Consider the following 26,736-nt stretch of genomic DNA (forward strand, 5'->3'; position numbering starts at 1 on the left):
CTCTGAGCTAGCTGTCAGCACAGAGCCCAACGCGGGGCTCGAACCCATGAACGTGAGATCAAGACCTGAGCTGAAGTCGGACGCTTAACTGACTGAGCCACCCAGGTGCCCCTCAGTGTGGTTTTGATTTGTGTTTCCCTGATGATGAGTGATGTTGAGCATCGTTTCATGTGCCTGTAGGCCATCTGGATGTCCTCTTTGGAGAAGTGTCTGTTTATGTCTTCTGCCCATTTTTCTTCAATGGGCTATTTGTTTTTTGGGTGTGGAGTTTGGTGAGTTCCTTGTAGATTTTGGATACTAGCCCTTTATCTGCTATGTCATTTGCAACTATCTTTTCCCATTCTGTCAGTTGCCTATTAGTTTTCTTGATTATTTCCATTGCAGTGCAGAAGCTTTTTATCTTGATGAGGTCCCAGTAGTTCATTTTTGCTTTCAATTCCCTTGCCTTTGGGGATGTGTCAAGTAGGAAATTGCTGCGGTTGAGGTCAAGGAGGTTGTTTACTACTTTCTCCTCGAGGGTTTTGATGGTTTCCTGTCTCACATTCAGGTCCTTCAGCTATTTTGAGTTTATATTTGTGTATGGTGTAAGAAAGTGGTCTAGTTTCATTCTTCTGCAAACACAGAGGGAACAGAAGCACACAAATGCACAGACAAATCCAACAAACAAACACATTAAAAGGGGGAAAGAAAAGAAAGAAAATGGAGAGGAAAGAGACAAAAAGAAGAGAAGAAAAAAAATAAAGCAGGGCAGAGATAACAAAGGACAATAGACAGTCTAAAAGTGTATGACCAGTTGAGGGGAGAGATAAGGATGAGAAACAGGAGAATATATCTGGATTGCAAGAAAGAAAAAAAGAAAAAAGGGGAGAAAGGAGAAAGGAAAATAAGGAATAGAAATTTAAAAAATTTTAAGTAGAAAAGGTAATAATAATAAAAAATAAGTACAAAACAATACAAAAAAAAGGAACAGAAAATGAAAAAAGCAGCAGCAGCTCCCCCTCGTGGATACGCTTGGTTTGGTGTAGCAGGTCTTGGGGGCTGCCCTCAGAGGCCCTGCCTTGGTGGAGTAGAATGGTGGCACTCCAAGCTCCGCTGGAGCTAAGCACTGTAGGCCACTCAATGAGTCAAATCTCCTTGTGCCTCAGCTGAGCCAAGTTGTATTTTCCAGGCCTGCCTCATTTCAAAATCCTAGTCCATGCAGTTTTATTCTACCACAGATGAGATGATGTACTTGCTTTGGTGGCTGGCTTCTTAGCCAGGATCTCTTAGGGGGTGGGAGAAGTTTCTCTAGGCACTGGCAGGGATTTGTGCTGCTGTTGCCGGAGGTGAGGATCAAGCCCTCACAGACACTGCTGCCGCAGACTTCCTGCCCCCAGCCAGGATAGTGATTTCATAGGGGGTGGGATCAGTTCTCTTGGCACCAGCTGAGATTTGAGCTGCTGCTGCCTGAGGCACCAGGCGCTGCTGGAAATGAGCTGCGTGCTCCTGCAGCCGAAGCAGTCTCCACCACTGCCAACTCCCTGCCGGGATTGTGTAGGGGTGGGGGCTCTTTTTTCCCTGTTGGCACCCAGGGTTCTGGATTCGCACAGCCAATGCTGGAGGTGAGATGCGCCATGGAAATGAGGTGTGTGTTCCCACTCCCGCAGCCGAGGCCGAAGTGCGCACTCCTGGCCACAGCTGCAACTGCAGACTCCCTGCTGGGATGGCACAGGGGTGGAGGCTGTTTTTTCCCTTGTGCCACCTGGGTTCGGGATTTGGGCTACCCAGCAGTTATATATGGAGTGAGAGTTTTTCTCTCCGAGCGGCGTTAAACGTTCTTTATCTCTTTTCTAGAGACAGTACTATGAGCGTGTTCAGTTTCTCTTTCTCTTCCCTTTGTCTCTCAGGGGCTCCGTGAGCTTTTTCCTTGTTGGGCTGGGGCTCCCACCTCCCCTGCCCTTCTCGGGCTGGCCTGTTTTCCAATCTCCCCAGTTCGCACTCACTCACTGAGTCATCTTTGAGGTTGTCTTCTTTCTGGAGTCCGTATTTTCTCCTTCCGCTCTTGCAGATGAGAGTAATGTCCTCTCAGTTCGATAGATGGGGCAGATGAAGTTTACAGAGCTCCCTTCCTCTCCACCATCTTGGCTCCTCTGCAGATAATTTTAGAAGCACTGGTCAAAATCAAATTGAACTATGTAAATAAATCCATTGCCAGAGAGTCCACTCTTAGCAGGACTTAAGTTAAAGCATAGATGTACAGGTTGTTCTCAGTTTGTGTATTAAATGCTTCCTGGAGAGTTTTGAGGTAGCACATGGGAGGTGAGGTTATTTCTAAGGTGTTGAACTACCTTAGTTATGTGAGTAATTCATTTGACAAATATGTATCGTTAAATGTTCCAGATGTTCAGAATACAGTAGTGAATAATATAGCAAAAAGTAGAGTTTACATTCTAGTGGAAAGAGACAAAGAGTAAACAATGAACATAAGAAGCAAGTGAATTGCTCAAATATAGAGCAGTAAATCTATGAAAGGCAAAAGTGGGGTGTACCAGAGTGCCAGAGTAGGGGTGTATATATCTGTGTGTGTGTGTGTGTGTGTGTGTGTAATGATGATGATTTGAAATGCTGTGGTGAGGGTAAGCCTCAGTGAGAAGGGGGCATTTGAGTAGAAGTTTGAATACCACGAGGGATTAGTCATGTGGCTTTAGGAGGAAGAATGGTCAGGCTGAGGGACGAGGTAGTACAAAGAGCTGGGTTAGGGTAGCTGGGAGGATGGGTCAGGGAGAAGGAAGAAGCCCAGGGTGGTGGACGAGAGAGGTCAAGGGAAGGGGATAAGAGATGATGCCAGAGAGGGAATGGGAACCTAGACTTCTTAGGGCCACTCGAAGGACTTTGGCTTTTACTCTGAGTGAAATAGAAAGCCATGGTGTAGAGGGCCTTGAGGGCAGGAGTGACACATTTTAAAGTCTCAAGTTGCTGTGCTTGGAAAAGAGTAGGACGGAAGACCAGTTTGGAGGCTAGTCCGAGTCTGAGATGATGCTGGTGGTGGTGGGAGAGCTGATGACAGGTAGGTGGGTTCTAGTTATATTTTTATGGTAGAGCTAACAGGATTCCCTGACCTATGAGGATGTGGCATCTAAGAGGAAAAGAGAAATCAATTGTTTGGTCTCAAGTGTTTTTGTTTTCCTTGCCATCATAACTTTAGGGCCATATTAGTTATGATTTCTGATTTTTATTGGAATTCTCAGCTTGAAGAAGCAAAAGGACGTTTTTTCTTAGGAGCACCCTCTGTCAGTTAGGGTCTGGATCCTGGTGATGGCTCAGTGAGCCCAGAAGGTTCTCACACACATACCGTCTAGTGTAGAGGTGATGGGGCCTCTACACTAAGGATGAAAATCCTTTGGCTTTCCAAAAGATTTGTTTATCAGACATACAGCCAGAGGCTACATTTTTTGAGTTTTAACCATATCCTTTCTGAAATGTAAACTCCAATTGGACCTGAAATCTGACTCCTTCAAAAATCTGCCTTTATCAATAGGGCCCCAACATCAGCAAGCTTCTGATTTTAGCACCAGAGCATCCTGTGGATTTAAAACATTACCCTACAGTGAGAAAAGCACAGTCTCTTCGGTAAATGGTAGTGGGGAAGTTGGACAATCACATGCAAAAGAATGAAACTGGACCACTATCTTCTACCATACACAAAAATTTAACTAAAAATGGAATAAGTCTTTAATGTAAGACCTGAAACCATAGAGATCCTAGAAGAAAACATAGGTGGTAAGCTCCCTGATATTGGTCTTGGTGATGACTTTTTGGATTTGACACCAAAGGCAAAAATTTTTAAAAGTGGGATTACATCAAACTAAAAAGCTTCTGCACAGCAAAGGAAATAATCAACAAGATTAAAAGGCAACTTATGGAATGGGAGAAAATATTTTCAAATTTATATCTGATTTGCAATTAATATCCAAAAAATATAAAACTTATAAAACTCAATAGCAAAAAAACCAAATCAAACAAAAAAACAAAAACAAAAAAACCACCCCAGTCTGATTAAAATAGGCAGAAGACCTGAATGGACATTTTTCTAAAGAAGACATACAGATGGCCAATAGTACATGAGAAAAGTCTCAATATCATTAATTATCAGGGAAATGCAAATTAAAATGATAATGAAGTATCACTTCACACCTCTTAGATTGGCTATTATCAAAAAGACAAGAGATAAAAAATGTTGGTGAGTATGTAGAAAAAAAGAACCCTTGTATACTGTTGGCGGGAATGGAAATTGGTGAAGCCATTAGGAAAAACAGTATGGAGGCTTCTCCAAAAACTAAAGCTACAATAGGATCCAACAATCCCACTTCTGGGTATTTATCTGAAAACAACAAAAACACTAACTTGAAAAAATATATTCACCTCCATGTTCATTATAGCATTATTTATAAGACCCAAGATATGAAAACAACTTAAGTGTCTCTTAATGGAGGAATGGATGAAGAAAATGTTATATATATATATTTACATATAATACACACATATATACACAATAGAATATTATTTGGCCACGAAAAAGAATGAAATCTTGCTATTTCCAACAACACGGATGGACCTTGAGGACATTATGCTAAGTGAAATAAGTCAGACAGAGAAAGACAAATACCATGTGATCTCATTTATATATGGAATCTAAAAAATCCAAAATCTCATTGATACAGAGAACAGATTGGTGGTATGTACAGCCTAGCAACTATAGTTAATCCTACTGTATTGCATATTTTAAAGTTACTGAGAGTAGATCTTAAAACTTAATCATCACAAGAAAAAAGTTCTGTAACTATGTGGTGATGGATGTTAATTAGACGTATTACGATCATTTTGCAACATATACAAGTATCAAATCATTATGTTGTTCTCTTGAAACTAATATAATGTAAGTCAATTATAACTTGATTTTTAAAAATGAAAAAAATTAAAAACAGAATCCCACCCAGAAGAGATATAGACACAGCTCACCTGAGGAGTTGTCCCAGACTCTGCACCAAGCCCTTCCACACATAATCTCACTGACCCCAGCCTACAAGGGCTGCATTACCATCCCAAGCGACACACTGGAGAACAGGCTTCGGTTTAAGCAACTTGCCTCACTCACCCAACTTGTTGATACAGCCAGGATTTAAACTCAGATGGTTTCATCCAAAGCCTTTTGATGTTCACCATCTCAGTACTCTGCCTCTCAACATAATCTAACACTTGCCAAATGACAGTCACATTCTGTCCTCTGGAACAGCAACATCCCCCTGTGGAAAACCCCATGTAAGAGGGACCAGGACTATCTCTTCCAATTTCTATAGTTTACCAACCCAGGGCATTCATCTTGCCTGGATTGAACTTCAGCCAGCTCATTTTCAGCCAAGTCTCCAATTTAAGCAGCCAGTGGGTAAAATACAAAACCCAACCCTGTTGGGATCAGATGAAAAAGAAAATACAGGCTGGGCATTCTTGGCATAATGATGAAGCAGGAGGTCCAGGTCCCTTGCTGGTGTCTTAAATGGTCTCCTATTGACACCGAACAGGGAGCATCCCTCAGGCAGGAGTCACAGGGGCAGCATCCTCTCAGTGGATGAGCAATCACCACAAACCACCTTTTGGGTTTTCAGAGAGAAGAATATATTTGCTGGAGCCAAAAAAAAAAAAAACACCCCACAAAACAGAGCTCTGTCCACTCCACCTCAATACCCAACATTGAATAGTGCTTGGCAGTGGTACAAGGAGCACAATAAATATTAAGTCAGCCAAACTCAATTCAATTGACCATAGGGCTTGAGTGGGAAACCATAAAGAATTGATTGAAATGGTTCTGCTCATGCTTGTGTCTATCCTGCACCCACAGCTAGCCTTCTCTTTATCGATGCTTTCCACCTGCTCAGTTCGCAGCCACCAGGAGTGCTGCAAGCCCACTAAGCCTAAGGAAGCCTACACAGGATGGTGTGTGGACAGAACATGGGGACAGAGAGCACAGAGGCTTCAGTCCTTTGTCCCCTCTCACCCTGGAAGCAAGGGTCAGTCAGGAGGGAAGGATCCAGAACAGATGTCCCCCAGGGCGGGAGTCAGCCCACAGATTCTGATGGGAGGGGACCAAGGAAGAGGGGGAGAGTTTAGAGAAAGGGAGAATAGAAGAAGACAAAGGTGGAAAACTAAGAAAGAAGCGAGGATGGAATGAGTTGAATGGGAAGGACCCCAGCAGGAACCCAGGAATCCCCTCCCGTATTTGTCCCAACAACACTGTTCTGCCTTCCTACTCTTTCTTCAAGACCTTAGAGAATGTTATAACAGGTATGAAGACAGAAGCCTGGAGAGTCTTTTTAACCTACTTACTGAACCCCAGTGGGACTGAACGGTGTTTACTTGGAACCCCACTGCCTTCCTTCATAGAACTGCTAACAGGCACCTCCCGCCACCTGTGCACAGGTGTGTGCCTCCCTGCCCCGCACCCCCCCAATGAAAGACTGTGAAGGGCAAGGATGGTCTCTAATAGGTCTTTATAGACCTTGCCCTTAATATGATTCCTGCCTCATGGCTGTCACATCATAAATAGTAAATACAAAACCTGAATCCCATAAAGCCAAATCACTAGGCAGACACAGAAGAATACATCCTGTGTTATTCCATGTATAGAAAGTTCCAAAATGGACAAAACTAATCAGACTGCAGGAGTCAGGATTTTCAGTAAGGGTAATAGACAGGACGCGGTATGAGGGGCCTTTGAAGAATGGTGATGCTTTATAGCTTGATCTGGGTGGCACCTGTCTTGTGTTTACTTTGAGAAAATTATTGTACACTTGTGATGTGCACTTTTCTGTATGTCTGTCATGTGTGCTTCAATACAAAGTTTACTCAAAGAAAATAGAGAAATCAAGTAATTAGCTACTCCAGAGCGACCCTATCAAAAGAAATGGATGTGATGAGATATTCAAATTATACAACAAGTTTTCTTTTGCTGAGTATGAATTGAAATAGCTTACAAATTATGACACACCTCACCAGCACCTCCTAAAGATAATTACTCGGTAGCCTATCTGACTGCACTGATCTATCATTGATCCTTAACAGGTCGACAAAAAGAAATGCATCCGTATGTACATACAAATCACAATCGAATTAAGGACCTCTACAGTACCATGTTTTATATTATTGATTCCCCAAAATGTTGTTACACGGAAGGCGAACAAAAAGACTTCTCTGCATCAGTGGGCTTTCAGGATGTCAGGCACTGAAAAGTGAATTGTGCCTCTGATTAATTGATTTTAATAATAATAATTTTATTTATATAGAGACCTTGCCAAGGTATTCAGGGAGCTGTAAAGCAACCCATAACCCATGATTAAAGCATTATACAAGCAATATATAACAAGTCTCCCTCCTAAAGTAAAACAAAGGGAAGAGATGGATGGGACTGAGATATGAAGTTGCAGGAGAGGGAACAGGCCATAGATCCAGTGTGCAAAGGGTGATAAATGCTTCATTAGGGAAAGAGGGGAGTTTCCTGGGTTTGGCGAAGGAGTGTAATTTAACAGTTGGTTTGAAATAGTGGCCTATGGGGAGTGAGTCCTAGCCCTGCAGAGATGTGTTCGCTTTCTCCTCCGTGAGCCTGATAGAGGGAATGCAGAGAGTAATCACGTCTTTCCTGTCAACTCATCCGACCTATGAGCAGGATTTTTCATAATGACCCAAAGAACAGAAGTTAAGTAAATATGTATAAATTATTCTTCCCTTCTTGATATCGGCAAAAGCTCTAGGTAATATTCTTTTTATCAGAAAGTCCTAAACGAAGTCCTGGAAGATATAAATATATGTGAAAGGGACTGTGAACAGTGCCGAGTGTCAGAGTTCTGAGAGAACCACAGCAGGAGCTGGGAATTAGGAATGACCACTGGGACTTCGTTCCTCAGCAGCCCCTTCCCCATCCCCACTCTCACTTCTTTCCCTGCCCTGCCAGCGCGCCACCCCCACCCTAGGCCTGACCTCTCCCCACCCCATGGCTCCTCCGTTAGGCTTTCTCATTTTTGGCTTTCTTTTACTGTGACTTCAACCGTGGTGGACATTTTAAAAGTAGTGGAAAGCAGAGAAAGGTATAAAGAAGTAGAAAGAAATTTTTCTCAAGTCCGACCACCCAAAGGAAGCTGTTCTGTTTCTGTGTTCGTGTGTGCACGCGCGTGCGCATGGCATGTATATGAGAAAAATGGCTCAGTGGATATGTAAATTGTCAGTCATTATTTGTAGGTGGTGGAATGGTAGTTGATTTTTACTTTTATTTCTCTGTATTTTTTTTTTTTTTAGGTTTATGTATTTATTTTTTGAGAGAGAGAGAGCAAGCTCGGGAGGGGCAGAGAGAGAGAGAGAGACAGAAATCCCAAGCAGGTTCTGCACTTGTCAGCACAGAGCCTGATGTGGGGCTGGGACTCCCAAAGGGTGAGATCATGACCTGAGCTGAAACCAAGAGTGGGATGCTCAACCGACTGAGCCACCCAGGTGCCCCTTATTTCTATATTTTTATATAATATTAAGGGAAATTATATGTGCCCATCTTTTAATTAAAATAAGGTAAAAAATAATAAAGTGAAATAGGTAAAGTGGGTGACTTCTCTGTTGAGGTTTGTCACCTGTTATGAAATGTTACATAGTCTATCTTTTTAGATGTAATGATAGAATAAAATATGATGTCCAGAGAGATGATATGCCCAATGCTGAGACAACATTTTTGAACACAAGCTGATGGTCTAGTTCTGCTCCATTCTGGGTTATGAGTCTATTTCGCATTTAGTTTGAGTAACAGGAAAAGGAAGAGTCATCGTAGGAAAAGGAAAAGTAACTAACAAAAACCACAAGTGAAGAGATGGAAGATTGGAAATGACATAGTCTCACTAGCAAGGAGGGGTGTGCAGTTTAAACAGAAAGACTGAGAATACCAAAGGGAATTTTCCTCCAGCCGGAGCCAGGGCAGGAAATTCCCTGTGGCTCAATTAATTTCACCTAATCTCTGGGCAACTAAAATAAAACCTTTATCTTATGCCGGGTAGATACAGTGACTAATATGTACCCACTAGACTATGATTTTGTCTGTAATGAAATAAAAAAAATTTAAATCCATCTTTTGTTTCATGTTATTCTTATCTAGGTTGGCTATTTAATCGTGTGCCTTTGTTGGATGAAAGCTGGAAAGATGTTCTGGCCGGGGAGGAAGGGGAGCCAGAGTTTACTGGGAATCCTTGGGCAATGAGTGATTGATTAGTGGGTGAGGAGTCAAGTGAGAGCTAGTGCCCTGGATTGAATAAAAGAGCTTCCATTATTCAGCGAGTGCTAGGGAAGGATGGGGAGAGACTGCATGGAAGGTTGCCATGAGTCTAAGAGAAAAGCAACTTTCTGGGAAAAAAGCAGACATTAGGGCAAAGAAGGCAACTGTATTCTACCCACAGAGCAAAAAAATTGACATTATAGAGGACAGAGGATAAGAAATGAGTCTAGAAAGAGACAGATTGGAGAATGTTAACCCTCTACGCATTTTGCTCTTATGGGTCTATGTCTCCTTCAGTATTTGCCCTTCTCTTGATTGCTGATTACATAATCACCAATTTTATAGATTGTGATATTGAAGACGAGGGATTTTTTTAAAAAGCCTGTGACTGACGCTACAGAATTGCTCGGTGTTTGTATTTGCCTGCAGTACGTGGCATGTGAGATTATTATGGAAGAAAGACAACAGGAAAGAATAGAAGCCTTCTCTGTCACTCAAAGTGGGGTAGCAGCTGAGTCAAAGCTGAGGTTATCAGGCCACAAACTGAAGTCCGATTCTTGGATTACTCTGGTATGATAGGACTGTCTTGCTCTAAACAGTGTTTATCAAACTCTAGGATGGGAATTGCCATTTAGTTGTGATATCAGTTGGGTGGATTACTCAGCATTTTTGCAAAAGTAAAGAAATAGAATAGAAAATCTCAGAATGCATAGCATGTAGTCAGGATAAGTACCTTTTCATTAACAACTGTTATTTCACACACACACACACACATGCTTGCAATATAAAATGTATATGATATGTGGGTCAGAGTAGAAAAAAAGCTTCAAAGCTACTATCATAGAGTTTAAAAGTTTGGAAGCATTAAAATCCCAATTCTCTGGAAAAGTATACTTTATTATAATAATTTTCCACCAGGATTTTATAGCAAGGAAAGCCCAGGCTTGAGTTATTTCAAACTAGACTAAACAAGATATTCTCAGAAACTGCACCTACCTGGCCAGCCTTACCATGAAGTGAGGAAGGGTAAATGTATCTGTGTGTGTGTTTGGTTATTTGACTTAACATACATTCCCTTTGGAAGCCCAAACACATTAAAACCATGTGTGTTCAACTTGTGGCGATTTAGAATAATACATGTGAGGCTGGTGGATCAGAGAATTCAAAATACTAGGTAAGAAAAATATCATGTGTATTTGTTTTGGAATATGCCACTTGAGTTTTCTTACTAGATTTACTTCACTACATCCATTTCCTATATAGGCGTGATAAAATGAGTTTCTTCCTCTGAACATAGACTCTGACAGTGGAGGTCAGTAAATAGGTGACTCAGAAACTGAGTGAAAGTTGCTACATTGAGGTTAAACTTTGTCTCATATAATCCATGAAGTAGTTATTTTATAAGAGATTTTGCAGCTGGCACAATTCACGTGTGTGTGTGTGTGTGTGTGTGTGTGTGTGTGTGTGTGTAGTATTTCTTCTATGATATAGTATTTGCTGTAGAGAACCATTTAATTTGTCTAAGCAAGCTTGAGTCCTGTTGAAGATGAAGTTGTCTTGGAAATACCAAACAATTTTTTTATTATTACGAAATTGTAAACCTACCTCTGCCTTGTACAGTGAGTGGAGGGTGGAGAGCGTTGTACCTCAGTATTCATACACATACTCATCCGGATTGATCTGCACACCCCGAACCCCTGCCACTTTCTCAGGGCATAACCCAAGGATTTGGTGTAGAATGAGTTCACAGTGACCTCGATATAAGAAAATCAATTAAGCAATCATGTATTTTTAAAGATATCTTAATGTTTATTTATTTTTGAGAGATAGAAAGAGAGAGAGAGCGCATGAGCTGGGGAGGGTAGAGTAGGAGACACAGAATCCAAAGCAGGCTCCGGGTTCTGAGCTGTTAGCACAGAGCCTGAGACAGGGCTTGAACTCACAAGCCATGAGATCATGACCTGGGCTGAAGTCGGACGCTTAACCTACTGAGCCATGCAGGTGCCCCAAGTAATCATGTATTTTAATTTTATTTTAAGATATATTAAAAAATCTGTACTTGAAATTCCCTGGAAAAAAAAAGGAAGCAGCCGGTGAGGATGAGATGGGAGTGAGTGACGAGGACGCATTAAGGAGAAAAAGCAGGGGGGAAACCAGTTGCAAGGGTTTGGCACCAAACCCATAAGGAAGCATTTTTAAATCCTTTTCTTTGACAGCACTGCTAACTGAAATCCCAGGCAATCAGGCTCCTATAAAGTCACATTTTAAGAGCTTACATTAACAGATTGAAGTGAGGTTGTTGCATTTTGAATTTTCATTCGCTGAAAACTCAGCTTTCAGTCTATTTCTCACTTAGTTGTTGGAGCTATGTAGTACTCTCTTTAATAATTGGCAATCAGATTTCTTCAAAAGGAAAAAAAAATCCCATGCAAAATGATCTTTTTTTTTTTTTCAATAAAAAAGTTGCTGATTAAAGAGCACTAGTTCTCAGTAAGAGTGCTGTAGATCACTGGGCTGCATACATCTTTATTCATGAACACCCTTGAAATCCAGTTTTGCATGTATTTAATGTATTTTTCCTTCAAAATGAATGAAGTTTTTAAAAAACGAGAATAAACAACCCACATACAGTCTCTGAAACAATTAAAATAGTTAAAAGTGATTGTCCTTGAAAAACCTCTTTGCTTGGGAAAAGCTTACTGGCTATCCTCCAAAAGTCACTCTTTGCAAGTTTTCAACCTCGGAAACACAGTCTCTCTCAACACCCCTAGCAATTGATAAGCAGATATTAAAATTCATTTTGGAAATGCAGGGGACCCAGAAGAGCCAAAACATGTTGGAGGACATGGGACACACACGTAACAATTTCAGAACTGACTGCAGAACTACAATAATGAAGACTAGCATACAATTAGCATATGTTTAGACAGAGATCAATGAATAGAAGTGAAAGGTGAGAATCCCACACATGAATGGTCAACTGCTTTTTGACAAGGGTGCCAAGAGAATTAATTCACTGGGGAAAGAATCGTTTTCTCAACAAATAACACTGGGACAACTAGATATCTATGTGCAAAAAAATGAAGTCTGACCCCTACTCCACACTGTGTACAAAAGTTGATCCAAAAACTGTTTATCCTAGACTGAAACAGAAGAGCAAAGAAAGCATAGAGGCAAATGTCTGTGATCTTGAATTGGACAGTCATTTCTTAAGTGTTACACCAAAAGGACAAATAAAGGACAAATAACAAAAGAAAAAATAGGTTTATTGAATGTCATCAAAATGGAAAATTTTGTGCTTCAGGGGATAGAATCAAGAAAGTGAAACTGCAGCTCACGAAATGGGAGAAAATATTTGCAGATCACGGATCTGATAAGGCTTTAAAATCCAGAATAGGTAAAGACCACTCACAACTCAACAATAAAATAAAATAACTTAATTTTAAAATGAACAAAGGATTTGAATAGAGAGTTCTCCAAAGAAGATATATAAATGGTCAATAAGAACAGGAAAAGATTCTCAGCATCATCATCATTGGGTAAATGCACATCAGAACCACAACGCGCTGCTACTTATCATGTGTTAGGATGGCTGTGATCAAAAGGATGGACAATCACAGGTGAAGATGTGGAGAAACTGGAACGCTTACATATCGCTGGTAAGAATGTAAAATGTAGAAAACAGTTTGGAAGTGCCTCAAAATGTAAACAAGAGTTACCATACGTCCCAGTAATTACACTCCTAGGTCTAGACTCAAGGGAGTTGAAAATACATGTCCAGAGAAAAATGTGTATGTTTATGTTCATAGCACCATTATTCATAAAAGGCAGAAAGTAGAATCAACTTAAACGTGCATTCCATGGATAAACAAGCAGTATATCCATACAATAGCATATCATTCAGCTATGAAAAGAAATGGAGTGCTGATACATTCTACCACATGAATCAACGTAATGGCCACCTGTTACATGATTCTATTCATATGGAATGTCCAGACTAGGCACATCCACAGAGACAGCAGGTAGATTAGTACTAGGCAGAGGCTGGGGGTAGGAGAGAATGGAAAGTGACTGCTAACAGGTAAGGGATTCCCTTGAAGGGGCAAAACTATTCCAGAATTAGATCCTCATGATGATGTACCACTAAATTGTTCACTATGAAAAGATGAAGTTTATGAAATGTGAATTATAATCCATGAAAAACAAAACCAAAAACAGACCTTTAAGGGGACAATTGAGGAAATTTAGGCATGGTCTAAATATTAGACAATACTAGGGAATAATTTCTAATTTTCTCAGGGTGAAAATGATATGGCTATAAAAGAAAAATGTTATTATTTTTAACTGATTAATTTGGAAATATTTAGGGATAAAGTTTATGATGTTTACAACTTATTTTCATATATATATATACATATACACACACACACTTTAATGTTTATTTATTTTTGAGAGAGAGAGAGAGAGAGAGAGGGAGAGATGGAGTGTGAGCGGGGAAGAGGCAGAGAGAGAGAGGGAGACACCGAATCCAAAGCAGACTCCAGGCCTGCTCGGTCAGCACAGAGCCCGATGCAGGCTCTAACTCACAAGCCGTGAGATCATGACCTGAGCCGAAGTGAGACACTTAACCAACAAAGCCACCCAGGGCGCCTCTACAACTTATTTTCAAATGGCTCAGCCAAATTGCAAAGTTAGCAAAATATTAACAATGGTGGAATCTAGGTGGTGTACCCTGTACTCTTCTTTCGACTTTATTTGAAAATTTTCATAAAATAAAGTTGAGGGAAAAGAAAAAACATAAGCTCCCCCAAATTTCATCACCCGTCACATCGTCAGTGTGAGTCCTGTCTCCTTTATGGGTTGGTTGTGAGATTATCAGGAGCTAATCTGTAAAATGCTATGCAGCTTTGAATGGTTTCTGTTTTACAAGTCTGCATTTTGAGAGATTGGTGTGTCCATCACCAATGAATTGTGACCAATGCAATCTGATAAGTCAGTTTTCTACCCTCATTCTTTTATTTTATAAACTTAAGGCATCCTTTACTTTTCTATTCAAACTCTTCTTAGAAAAAGTTCAGGGCCGCTTAGGGTTAGATGATGAATAGTTGATGCTAATTATTTTGATGGTAACTTTATTTTTCAAGCTGCTGGAAAAAAAATTCATCAAGGCAGTCTTCAGAGAGTGAAAACAGAAACATTAGACTCACCTGGAAACTCATATCATGAGTTTCTTGAGAGGAACAGCACATAAGTGAATATTAGACATCTTGTAAATAGGATCAATTAGCCGACTGAGTCAGGAGCTAGTGAGGATAGAGCTCAATGTGCCTTTGTGTTAGTAACCTGTGTGAACAGACACGTTGCTTTGAATCTGTTGCTTGGGGGGACCTGGGTGGCTCAGTCGGTTAAGCTCAGGTCATGACCTCATGGTTCATGGGTTCTAGCCTCTCACTGGGCTCTGTGCTGACAGCTCAGAGCCTGGAGCCTGCTTCAGATTCTGTCTCCCTCTCTATCTGCCCCTCTGCTGCTTGCGCTGTCTCTTGAAAATAAATAAACATTAAAAATTTTTTTAATGAATTGCTGTTGCTTGTTTTGTGTGTCTATACAATTGATCTCACTGGATTTTCAAAGGATAGGGGCAACTTGTTCCATTTCTATTGCATTTCATTTTTCTTCCTTTACTGCCTTGAAGTTGGTGCTTGCTGAATGCAGTTACTCCACTACCGTTGATCAAATGCAAGGGCTTATGACAATGCAATGTCACTGTGGCCTCTGTCCCCCTCCCTTGACTACAGGCCTGCTGTAATTTTCTCTTTCTCAAGTAATTCTGTCCAATTCCTCCTGAGGGGTGGCCAGCCTCTCAGATTTCCCTTTAGTTCAGTGACTAAGTGACCCAGTGAAACACTGAGCAGTCAGAGATGACCCTGCAAGGCAGGACTTGGGCAACATCGGGTTTTTTTCTAAGCTCCTGTCAATCATCTCTCCTTCCTGGATGTGTTCTTATTCTTTCTTTCCATTCCTAAGATGTACTCACAGGACCTCTTGCAGGATCTGAAACTCATGCAAATAAGATATGAAGAATTGATGAGATTTAAAATGTCTCCTTTTCCTTAGGTTAATTGCAACTCAACCTACCCAAGTCTTAAACTAAGGAGTGAAACTCAAACCATGGAATTTCTGATCTTATCCTGCAAGAGGAGATAGCATTTTCTGGCCAGCTTAGTTTCTTTGCCCATCTCAACACACTTCTTAACTTACATTTAAAGCCAGCATGTTCCCAGGAGGCCACCAGATCATATCTGAAGTTGGCATTAATTGTTGCCTGCTTGGTGACAACTTGATATTTATCTGAAATGAAGTGGTAATTTCATTTCCTGTCCCTTTTACAAAGCTGCCCAATGCACAAACTTCATCTAACAGGTTTCCCCCAACAATTAGCACTCTGTAGGATATCAGACACAGGGACTGGATAGCCTGGAGGAAAGAGCCTCTCTCCCTTGAGTGTTTCCTTTAGCAAAGAGTTGATACATTCTCCAGCAGGGAAGGCTGAGGGGAGGGAGAGAAAAAGCTTAATATGCAACTTTCCTACCTGGGCTGGGGATAACTTGGGTAAGCATTGGGATTCACCAGAATCTGATTTTCTAATCACTCAAGAAAGCAGCTTATAATTTTAACTTGAATTTAGAGATGCTCTTGCAAGGAGAACCCGGCTGCACAAGTGTTGTCTTTTTGATTTACAGTTGCAATAGCAGACCCTGCATGTATTTTAGATGATGTGATCATATCCTAACCGACTGAACAGCTCTCATGTGAACTCTGTGTAGATTATTTACTGACTCTCCTGATAATAAAAACATCAGCATATGGACATTTCTTTTGGGCGGGGGGAGCATAACAGAGACAGACACTGTATGCCGCTGTAAAAGCTGAAATATGATCATCAATCATCCAGAATAACTGGGACCACTATAAAAGTTAATTTGGATTCGGGCAATAGAAGTGTTTAAAGTCAGAGCATTGAAGTCAGAGCATTGAAGTCATCAGTTGGAAGTACCAGATACCACGAATAGTTCCTGAAAGTTTCTATGTCTGAAAGACACTGCTTTTAAAAGAAAACCATACCTCTGAATAATTATTAAATCACAATAATATGGAAACTTCCCATGCTCATTTCCCAAATAATAGTAATGCTTCCATACATACAGTGTTTTTTTCTGTATAAGGCAACACAGTGCAGTGATTAAGAATACTGACATTGCTAATTACTACCTGTGTGACCTTAGGTAAGTTTCTTAGCCTTCTGTGCCTTGGTTTTTTCATCTCTAAAATGAGAATATGAGGAAGATCTACTTCTTAAGACTGTTGTGTTTGACGAGTATGTTCAACAGTTAAGGTGCTTGAAATAGTGTCTGACACAGAGTAAGGCTTTTCTTAACTGTTAGCTCTTAATGCTATTTTCTTTTTCATACCCTACATTCTTTTGTCATTCACAGCAAGCTTTGCAGCATTAAAGTATAGTGGTGTGGTAGCTAGTGATAGAACTAGTTTAGGAAGAGAGACAATTTATTGATTTATGGAACTCAAGGGGATTGGACGCCCTGAACTCTGGGAAGATCCCAGATGTATCTCACATTCAAGACATCTGGAATCAGGATGTGAATGCCCCCGGACATGTTCTTGTTTTTTATTCCTGTCCCTCTCTGAGATAAGCATAACATACCTCTCACTGCAGACTAGCTTTCTTCCTGTGGAATGTAACAGCTTCCATTTCAAGTTAGGCTTACCTCTAAGAGCCCCTAACAAGGATGAGGAATTGATTGCTTCTTTATGTCTTCCCAAGTTTGATATCGTGGAGAAAGATCCTGATTCCTAGAGATTTATAGGGACCAGTAGATGGAAGCCAGGAAGTAGAGTTTTATAAAAATATGATGATCTTGTTAGATATTTCCATTATGATGGGGTCAGGGGATGGGAGGTGGAGAGAGGCAAGTTCAAGAACACCAGAGTCAGGGAGAGTGAGAAGTTGATATGCACTATGCCAAGAAAGATTTTAAAAATTTTGTTGTTGTTATGATTCACATATCATCAATCCACCCTATTAAGTTGTGGTGGTTTTTAATATTCACAGAGTTGTGTAACCATCACTGCTGTCCAGTTCCAGAATATTGGTCTCACCTCCCAAAGAACCCCTTCACCCGCTCCTCATTCCCCTCTCTCCTAGCCCCTACCAATCACTAATCCACTTTCTGTCTCCGTGAATGTGCCTATTCTGGACATACATATAAATTCACATAAATTCATATAAATTTGTGTAAATGTAATCATACAATGCATAACCTTTTGTGTCAGGCTTCTTTCACTCAGCATAATGTTGTTAAGGTTCGTCCATGTTGTAACATGAATCAGTACTTTATACCTTTTAGTAGTCTGATGATAGTCCATTGAATGGATATACCACATTTTGTTTATCCATTTGTCAGTTGATGGACTTTAGGGCTGATTCCATTTTTGGGCTATTATAAATAATGTTGCTATGAACATTCATGTGTAAATTTGTGTGTGGACATATGTTTCCAGCCCTCTTCATTCTATACCTAGGAATTTAATTACTGAGACATACAACAATTCTATGTTTAACATTGTGAAGAACTGCCAAACTGTTTCCCTAAGCACTGAATCATTTTTTAAATTCTCACCAGCAATATATGGGGTTCCAGTTTCTCCAGATCTTTAACACTTTTGATTGTCCATCTTTTTTACTATACCCATTCTAACATGTGTAAAATAGTAACTCATTGTGGTAATGACGTTGACCATCGTTTCATGTGCTTATTGGCCATTTGTATATACTCTTTGGAGTACTACCTATTTAAATCCTGTGCTCATTTTTAAATTGGGTTGTCTTTTTTATTGTTGAGTTATGTTTTTTTTTAAATACTCTGGATGCTGGGCTTTTATTAAATACATGATTTGCATGTGTTATCTCCCATTCCATAGACTGCTTTTCACTTTCATGATAGTGCCCTTTAAAGTGTAAGTTTTTAATTTTGAGGCCATTCTTTTGTGTGTGTGTGTGTGTGTGTGTGTGTGTGTGTGTGTGCGCGCCCTAAGTCAAATGGACTTACCCTGTGTGTGTGTGTTTTTTGAGAGTTTTGTAGTTTCAACTTTTACATTTAGGTAAAATTTGAGTTCATTTTTGTATATGATATGAGTTAGGGGATCAAACTTCATTCTTTCTATGTGCATACTTGGTTGTCTCAGCACTGTTTGCTGAATATCTATTTGTCTCTGTACGGTCCTATTCTGTCCTCCATTGAACTGTCTTGGCCTCCTTGTGAAAATCAGTTGTCTGTAAATGTATGGATTTATTTCTGGACTATCAATTCTATTCCATTGATCTATATATTTATACTTATACCAGTACCATAGTCTTCATTACTATAGTTTTGCAATAAGGTTTAAAATAGGAAGTATGCATCTTCTAACTTTGCTCTACTTTTTCAAAATTGTTTGGGAAGCCAGCTGAAACTTTAATAAGGATAGCATGGAATTTGTAGGAGAATTGCCATCTTAACAATATTAAGTATTACATTACACGGCCATGGAATGTCTTTCTCTTTACTTAGGTCTTCTTCAATTTATGTCAAAAATATTCTGTAGCTTACAGTGTACATGTCTCGTCCCTTCTTAGCTAAATGTATTCCTAAGTATTTTATTCTAAGTCTATCACAGTAGATGTATTTTCTTAATATACTTTTTCAGATTGTTGATTTTTGGTGTACAGTAAGACAACTGATTTTTGTATATTGGTCTTGTATCCTTCAACCTTTCTGAGCCCATTTAGTAGCTGTAACAGATTTTTATGTCTATGGATTCCTTAGGATTTTCTATATACAAGATCATGTCATATGAATAATCCAAGAGAGATGGTTTTACTTCTTCCTTTCCAATCTGGTCTTTTTCTTGCCTGTTTTCCATGGTAAGATAGATTATGAACCATATTTTATATATGGGAAAACTGAGATTCAGGGGAGTTACACAGCTTCTTACAGTTTCTGTGTACTTAGATAGCTTGGGTTTTAATCCTGATTCTGATAATAACTTGCTGTGTGTCCTGGATTTTAGTTTACCATCTATAAACTTTAGGTACTGAAACAAACATTTGAACATATAAGTATAAACATATGAACATACAAACATATGAACATATAAGTACAAGTAGAAGTGATTAATATACTATGAAGGATGTGAAGAGGGTGCTCTGATAGGAAAATGCCAGTGTGTGTACAGGGCCAGGGTCCACTTTTGAAAGAGTTGTTAGACCAAGACTCTAGCATTTCAGCTACAACCTAAAGTTTCAGAAAGATACTTTCATTTGAAGTTTCTTGTAGGCTGAAGAAACAGTATTTGTGAGGGCTCAAAGACAGGAAGGAGTCATACTGTCTCTGCTTCTAGACTGAAACTTGGTGAAGAGACCAATCTGTTTGGATTTATCAGTGAATCTCCAGAACCTAACACATAACTGGAACATTGTATGGGTTCAGGAAATAGTTGTTGAGTGAATAGATGACTGAATGGATTTATAAAGCAAGTAATATGTAATGTTCCTTTGAGTTTGGCCTACCTTTTTCAGTGAGTAGAGCTAAGTTTCTGACTTCAAATTTACTGTGACTAGAAAGTTCATTGCAGTTCAATTTTCCCCCACACAACAGGGTTTTGATTTGGCCTCTATGTGTTATTTTTGAGTTCTGGTAACTGCTAGGCTGTATTGTCATTCAAAAACCTCCCTTTGTGGGTTTTGGGGAATAAAGTCTGCCTTCAATACTTGGGATAGAGTTGGTGAGGACTGAGAGAGTGGATGGTGTGGTATTTTGGTGTAGGAGGACAGAAGGAAACATGGGGAAGATGCCTACAATCCTGGTGTCAAGGTAGAATTGCTCTGGTCCAGCTGCTTCCCCCCCACCCCCAACTCCTGTCTCTCATCAGCCAGAGTCCTTAACCTTAACCTTATAATACAGTCTTTACCAGTCTTGGGTACTGACCCATGCCTCAGTGACACTTACCAATGTCCCTCCATGTTTGTAAATGAAGAAATCAGTGCTTCCAGAGTCTCCTTCAGGTGATTACCTTGTCCCTGACCCAGGAACATGTCCTCTCTACCACCTGTAGATAACTCCTTTTGGCTGAAGCTGTAGCTCTGGTTACCTGTATTATAAATGGAGTTGATTGACACGCCCCCTCCTTTGTGCTTCATTGTAACTCATTCGAACTGAGTTGATTATACTCTTTAATCACTGCACACCAGCATCTTCAGTCTGTAGGAGGCCATCTTTTGCTTTCTTTTATTTGATTGTTTTTCTACTTCCATCCTTTCTCTTCCCTTTAAACCCCTTGCTGTTTGTGTGTGTGTGTGTGTGTGTGTGTGTGTGTGTGTGTGTGTGTGTGTGTAGCTTTGCTGCATATGTTTTTAAAGGCAATGTGTTCTGTAATTGATCTGATAGGGCTGCCATAATAACACACCACAGTCTGGGTGGCTTAAACAACACAAATTATTTTGTCAAGAGGCTAAAAGTGTGGAGGCTAAAAGTACAAGATCAAGATATCAACAGGTTTGGTTTCTCCCGAGGCCTCTCTCCCTGACTTGCAGGTGGCCGTCTTCTTGCCGTAGTCCTCACAGGGCCTTTCCTCTGTGCAGGTACATACCTGTGTCTCTTTGTATATCCTAATCTCTAAAAAGGACTCCAGTTGAACTGGATTAGTACCCCATCCTAATGACCTTGTTTTAACTTAATCCCCGCTTAAAAACCTTGGAGATAAGGTCTCCAAATATGGTTATATTCTGAGGAACTAGAAATTGAGACTTCATCATATGAATTCAAGCAGGACAGAATTCAGTCCATAACATACTGTGTATCTCATTATTTCTTCTTTCTCTCTCAACATGCATGTTAATGAACATGCATGTTCATTATATGGAAGATGCCATATTTTACTTATCTAATCCCAAAAGATGGACCCCCTAATTTGCTCCAAACCTTTTACTATCACAAACAATGATGCAAAGAACATGCTTGTATATAGCTTCTTATGGGCCTGTGCAAGAAATTCTCTGGATTATATAGCAGAGTGTACGCATGGTATATATCAGTAACTACCCCCACGTTGCTTTCCAGAATAAATGGACCAGCTGTGGATAAGGATTCCTCTTTCCCAACAACATCATCAGCACTTAATGCCACTTTTTAATTTTTCACATTTTAATAGACAAAAAATTATGTCATTATTTTTAGCATATTTCCAACCACTACTGAAGTTGAGAATTTTACCATGTATTTAATAGCCATTGAGGTTTCCCCACCTGTGAATGTCTATATACATACTTTGCTTATTGTCCAATTTTTCTTAATAATTTGAAAAGTTCCTTGTATATTCTAGCTATTAATCCTTGTTGGTTTCTTGCAAATACCTTCTTTCAGTCTGTCACCCCCTCCAGGGGAAACTTGACTGATGATGCCCTTCATTAAGGAGAATCTTTACTTTTGCTGCAGTATAATCCATTCATTTTCCTCTTATGGTTTGGTTTTTTGATGATCAGTTTCTGAAATTCATCTTCTTCCACCACAAAGATATTGTTCTATATTTTATCATCTTATTATATGATTTAATTAACTCTACATCTCTCAGATTTATATCTTTAACCAATTTGGAGCTTACTTTTTTTGTAGTCAATATCAAATAGTTATTTCTTAATACTCATTCTCCTCTTGTTCTTTAGGCATTTGGCCTCAGAGTTTAGATGGGCATATTGCTACCCATAATAAGGACTACCTTTTCTGGACCTCTTTAAATTTAAGTGAGTTCACAGGACTTGGTTCTCGGCAATTAGATATAACCAAGAGTGTGTGAGAGAGTCCTGGGAAGACTCTTTAAGATGGAAGAGACAAGTCCCTCTTTTTCTTCCTTTGTATCTTTCTGTCACCAGCCTAGACTCCTGAAATGATGCTGGAGTATTGAGCCATGAAGGGATCTTGAGGATGGGTACCATATGCTGAGGATGCAGAGCGGAAAGTTAGAAGGACTTTGATGGGATTCCAGTATCAGCCCTTCCTCCTCCCTCTGGATTTCTCTTAAAGGAGAGAGAAGTAAGCTTATATATTATTTAACCACTGTAATTTTTGTGGGGAGGGGTTGTAATATATATAAAACTAATCCTAGTGCTCACTAGTATCATATACAGGACCAATCTAATTTTTCTCCATATAGTGAGACTGTTTTTCCAATCCCATCTACCAAATGATTCATTTTTTTCCTACTACTTGTGGTATTACCTGTATTAAGTTCTTATATAATCATGAATCTATCTATTGCTAGGATCTCAATTTATTAAATCTTGTTTATGCTTGCTTTTCTCCATCAATATTAAAATTTTTTTTCTGATATTTATTTATTCATTTTGAGAGAGAGAAAGAGCATGAGCAGGGAGAGAGAGGGTGACAGAGAATCCAAAGCAGGGTCCAGGCTCTGACCTGTCAGCACAGAGCTTAACATGGGGTTCAAACTCATTGACTCAAGATTTTGCATGGCCTGAGCCAAAGTGAGATGCTCAACCAACTGAGCCACCCAGGTGCTCGCCCTACCCCCTAACAGCATCTAAAGACTGTCAGAAATTATATGTCCCTCCTCCCCTCCCCCAACACACACACAACCTCCTTCCCCACCCTATGGGCATCAGCTAAAATTTTAGTTCTGGATTATTATGGATATACTTTTTGTTGTTTGTTTTGACCTAGGCTTAACTAAACAAAAGTAAATCTCAGTGTGGTTTTGATTTGTATTTCCCTGATGATGAGTGATGCTGAGCATCATTTCTAACAGGAGAACAGGAGAAACCTAATGGAGGACCATGGGGAGGGGAAGGGGGAAAGAGAGTTGGGGAGAGAGAGGGATGCAAAACCTGAGAGACTATTGAATACTGGAAATTAACAGAGGGTTGAAGGGGGAGGGGAAGAGGAAAGGGAGGTGGTGGTGATGGAGGAGGGCACTTGTGGGGAAGAGCACTGGGTGTTGTATGGAAACCAATTTGACATTAAAGTATTGGGGGAAAAAAGTAAATCTTACTGTATTCTTTATTCATCCTTTCTTTCTTATCTTTTTGTTTCCTCCTATATTAATTTTTCTTCTTGCTGGAGTATAGATTCCAAGAGGTCTTTCAGAGTGTTGGTATGGTAAACTTTCTGAGACATATATGTATACCTGAGCATATGCTTATTGCATTATCATATTGATTTTTATTTTTTTAAAGCTTTTAAAAATGTTTGTTTATTTTTGAGAGAAAGATAATGAGAGAGAGAGAGAGAATGAACAGGAGAGGGGCAGAAAGAGAGGGAAACAGAGAATCAGAAGCAGGCTCTGTGCCATCAGCACAAAGCCAAGCACAGGGCTCAAACCTGGGAACTGAGATCATGACCTCAGCTGAAGTCAGCCATTTAACCAAGTGAGCCACCCAGGCATTTAATGATACTACATTTAATTACGCTTAAATTATTACATTTAAGTGATAGATTGATTATAAAATTCAATATTAAAATTTGTGTTCCTTCAGCACTTTAAAGAGATTATAATCTATCTTCCATACAGTTTGGCTGTTAAGAAATCCGGTTTTTCTTTTTCTTTTTCTTCTGTGTTTTAAAATTTCACTACAGTGTGTTTATAGTAGGCTTTTTTTCTTCTGAACCTTAATTCAGCATTAAAAATCTTGTCATTCTGGAGTCTTCGATGTTTCTTTAATTCTGTGAGACTTTTGAACATTATTTCTTGGTTTTCATTTACCCCTTATCTTGTATCTGGGACTCCCACCAGACGGAAACTGATCTTTCATGTCTTTTAATTTCTTTCTTCTCCTTATCTTTTTATCCCTTCCTACTACCTTCTGGATGAGTTCCTTGATATGGTCTTCCATCTCACTAATTTCTTCTTTGACTATAATCATTCTTCTATTAAACCCATGTGCCTATTTTTCATAATTGCTTTTTTCTGCTTCATGTTTCCAGTATTCTTCCTTCTGTCACTAAATATTACTTACTCATTTATTTAAAAAAATTTTGATACATAATTGTTTCTTTGAGTGCAAGCTTTTCATTGTGTGCTTTCATTTTATAGTGTTTATGCTTACAAGATAGCTCATTATTTGTCCCTTGAAGTTATCAGCTGACTTGGTGTTTTGCAGGTCTTCTGTTTGCCCTTCTAGACCCACTCTCCACCTTTCCCACTCTGCTCAGTATCCCTGAGGCTGACCTGTGCAAACAACACCAACAAGCTCCCATGTCCTCTGGCTTCCCATTGCATTCAATCCCTGGGGAGGCCCAGCAGGAGAATGGTAGGAGGGAAGAATGTGTCACCCATAATATGTATTCTCTCACTCCTCTCCCTGTGACATTGGCTGTGTCCTTGACTGAAGATCAGAATTCCTGTCAAGACAGACCTCACCAAATGACTTCTTCCCTGTGAATCTGATACCTCCTACCTCCTCTCCCCTCTAAGGCCTGTTACTAGCACTTGGGAACTCTGATATGCTGCCTGCATAACTCTAAATAGTCTTATTACTCAGGTCTTCTCAAATGATTAGTTTGAGTATGCCACCATTTCCTGCTGGGAATAGTCAACTAACATGACTAGGATGTTCACCTAGGGTTATTTACCTGGAGAGAGGGGCTGACTAGTGTTTCTCCACATGAGTTAGATAGGGAGCATTATACCAACTGACTTTGGGGGAGCACCCCATGGTTGAGAGGCCCTTGTGTTGAAATTCATGATTAAGCCACCTCTGTATCATTCTTTTTACCCTGGGACTTCAGCCACTCTTCCCAGGCACTGTCTTTAGGAATGCTGCAATTGCTCAAACTATGTGGTGGCTTGAGGAGGAACAGGTTAGGTTGCTCAGGTGCTGCCAACTCATCTGCACTTCTGCTATCCATTCTTTCCCTCTGCAGCTTCAGAGCTTCCAGGATATCCTCTTACTGGCCTGTGCTTGCAGTAGAAAAGGCAGTGATCTGCTCAGGGCAATGCTGGGGAGAGAAAAGATTTAAACTAAGAAATTCTCTGCCAGCCTATCCCCACTTGAAGCTTTAGGGTATGCATCATCATCTGCCCACAGACCCAACCACTTTCTACTTCTCAAAGACTTTCTCAGTTTTTATTTTGTTTTGTATTGTTTTGTTTTGAAGTTGTGGAGCCAGCTAGGTTCTTATTCAGCTTCTCTTGGGTTTGGAGACAAGAATCATCAGTGGAATTCCTTGGATCTGTAATTAAATGTGGTTGCTCAAACAGATACCTATGTTTTCTTAGCATTGGTGTTCTGATTCACAAGGGCAACAATTGTTTGTCCAAGTAAGCCTCTCACCTGCCCTTGACTCACAGGCTGTTAGTAGACAAGGTCAACCTTCAGAGGTCATCCAATCTATTTCCCTAGGAAAATCTTCACCAAACTGCATCACAAAGAGGCAGCTAGGAAATCTCTGCCCAAATGTGGGAAGCTCTGGCTCTACCTTCTGTAGATATTATACCTATGACAATCTTGACTGTTAAAGTGGGTGTTCGGATGTATCATCCAGGTCCCCCTTCTGGAATGAAGAACTTATTATACTCCAACTATTGGGAATGCTGCCAGCAAATTGTCTTTAGCTATCAGCCCTTTTGGGGGATTGTCTTAGTTGAAGAAATAAGAGTTATGAGGAGGAGGAGGAGAAGAAGAAGAAGAGGAGAAGGAGGAGGAGGAGAAGGATAATGATGCGAAGTATAAGAGAGGAATCAAAGAACTATTAAACAAAGCCCCACGTTTGAGTAGCTCACAGTCTTGTTAGGAAGATGATTCATCAATAAAAAGAAGTATAATTTAGAATAAAAGACAGTATGTGATAAACCATAGGGGTGAGCAGGCAGCAGTTACAGTAGCTTGGGAATTTGAAGGAATAGACATAGTGTCCCTCTGGTCAAGGCTAGTCAGGGTAGATTCTGTATGTAGGAGGGATTTGTAAAGGGTCTTAAAGCTTCACGAAATTAGCTAGAATATATTGCAAATGTGATTGATTTAGAGATTTCTAAACTCTGTCAGATATTATCTGTCTTATTTAAAATCAGATGGAAAAAAAAAATAAAATCAGATGGATACGTACTTGGAAGAGTAGATCCTTGCAGTGACCGTGGGAGCAGTCAAATAAAGCAGAATTTTATAAAATAAAAAAATGCATACTCATCCTCACAAAAACCTATAAGATAGTTACTATTATTATTCTCACCTTCCAGAGAAGGAAGTGAGGCACATGATGGTTGAGTGACTTGCCCAGATTACACAGCTAGCAGGTGGTTGTCTTGGGATCTAAATCCAGGCAGTTTGAGCCAGAGTGTACGTTTTCCTAACCTGTTTCCAAGGCAGGTAGCTGCTTTCCTTGGAGACACCCAAA

The sequence above is a fragment of the Suricata suricatta genome, chromosome 2 (genome assembly GCF_006229205.1).
Source record: "Suricata suricatta isolate VVHF042 chromosome 2, meerkat_22Aug2017_6uvM2_HiC, whole genome shotgun sequence".
Classification (NCBI taxonomy): Eukaryota; Metazoa; Chordata; class Mammalia; order Carnivora; family Herpestidae; genus Suricata; species Suricata suricatta.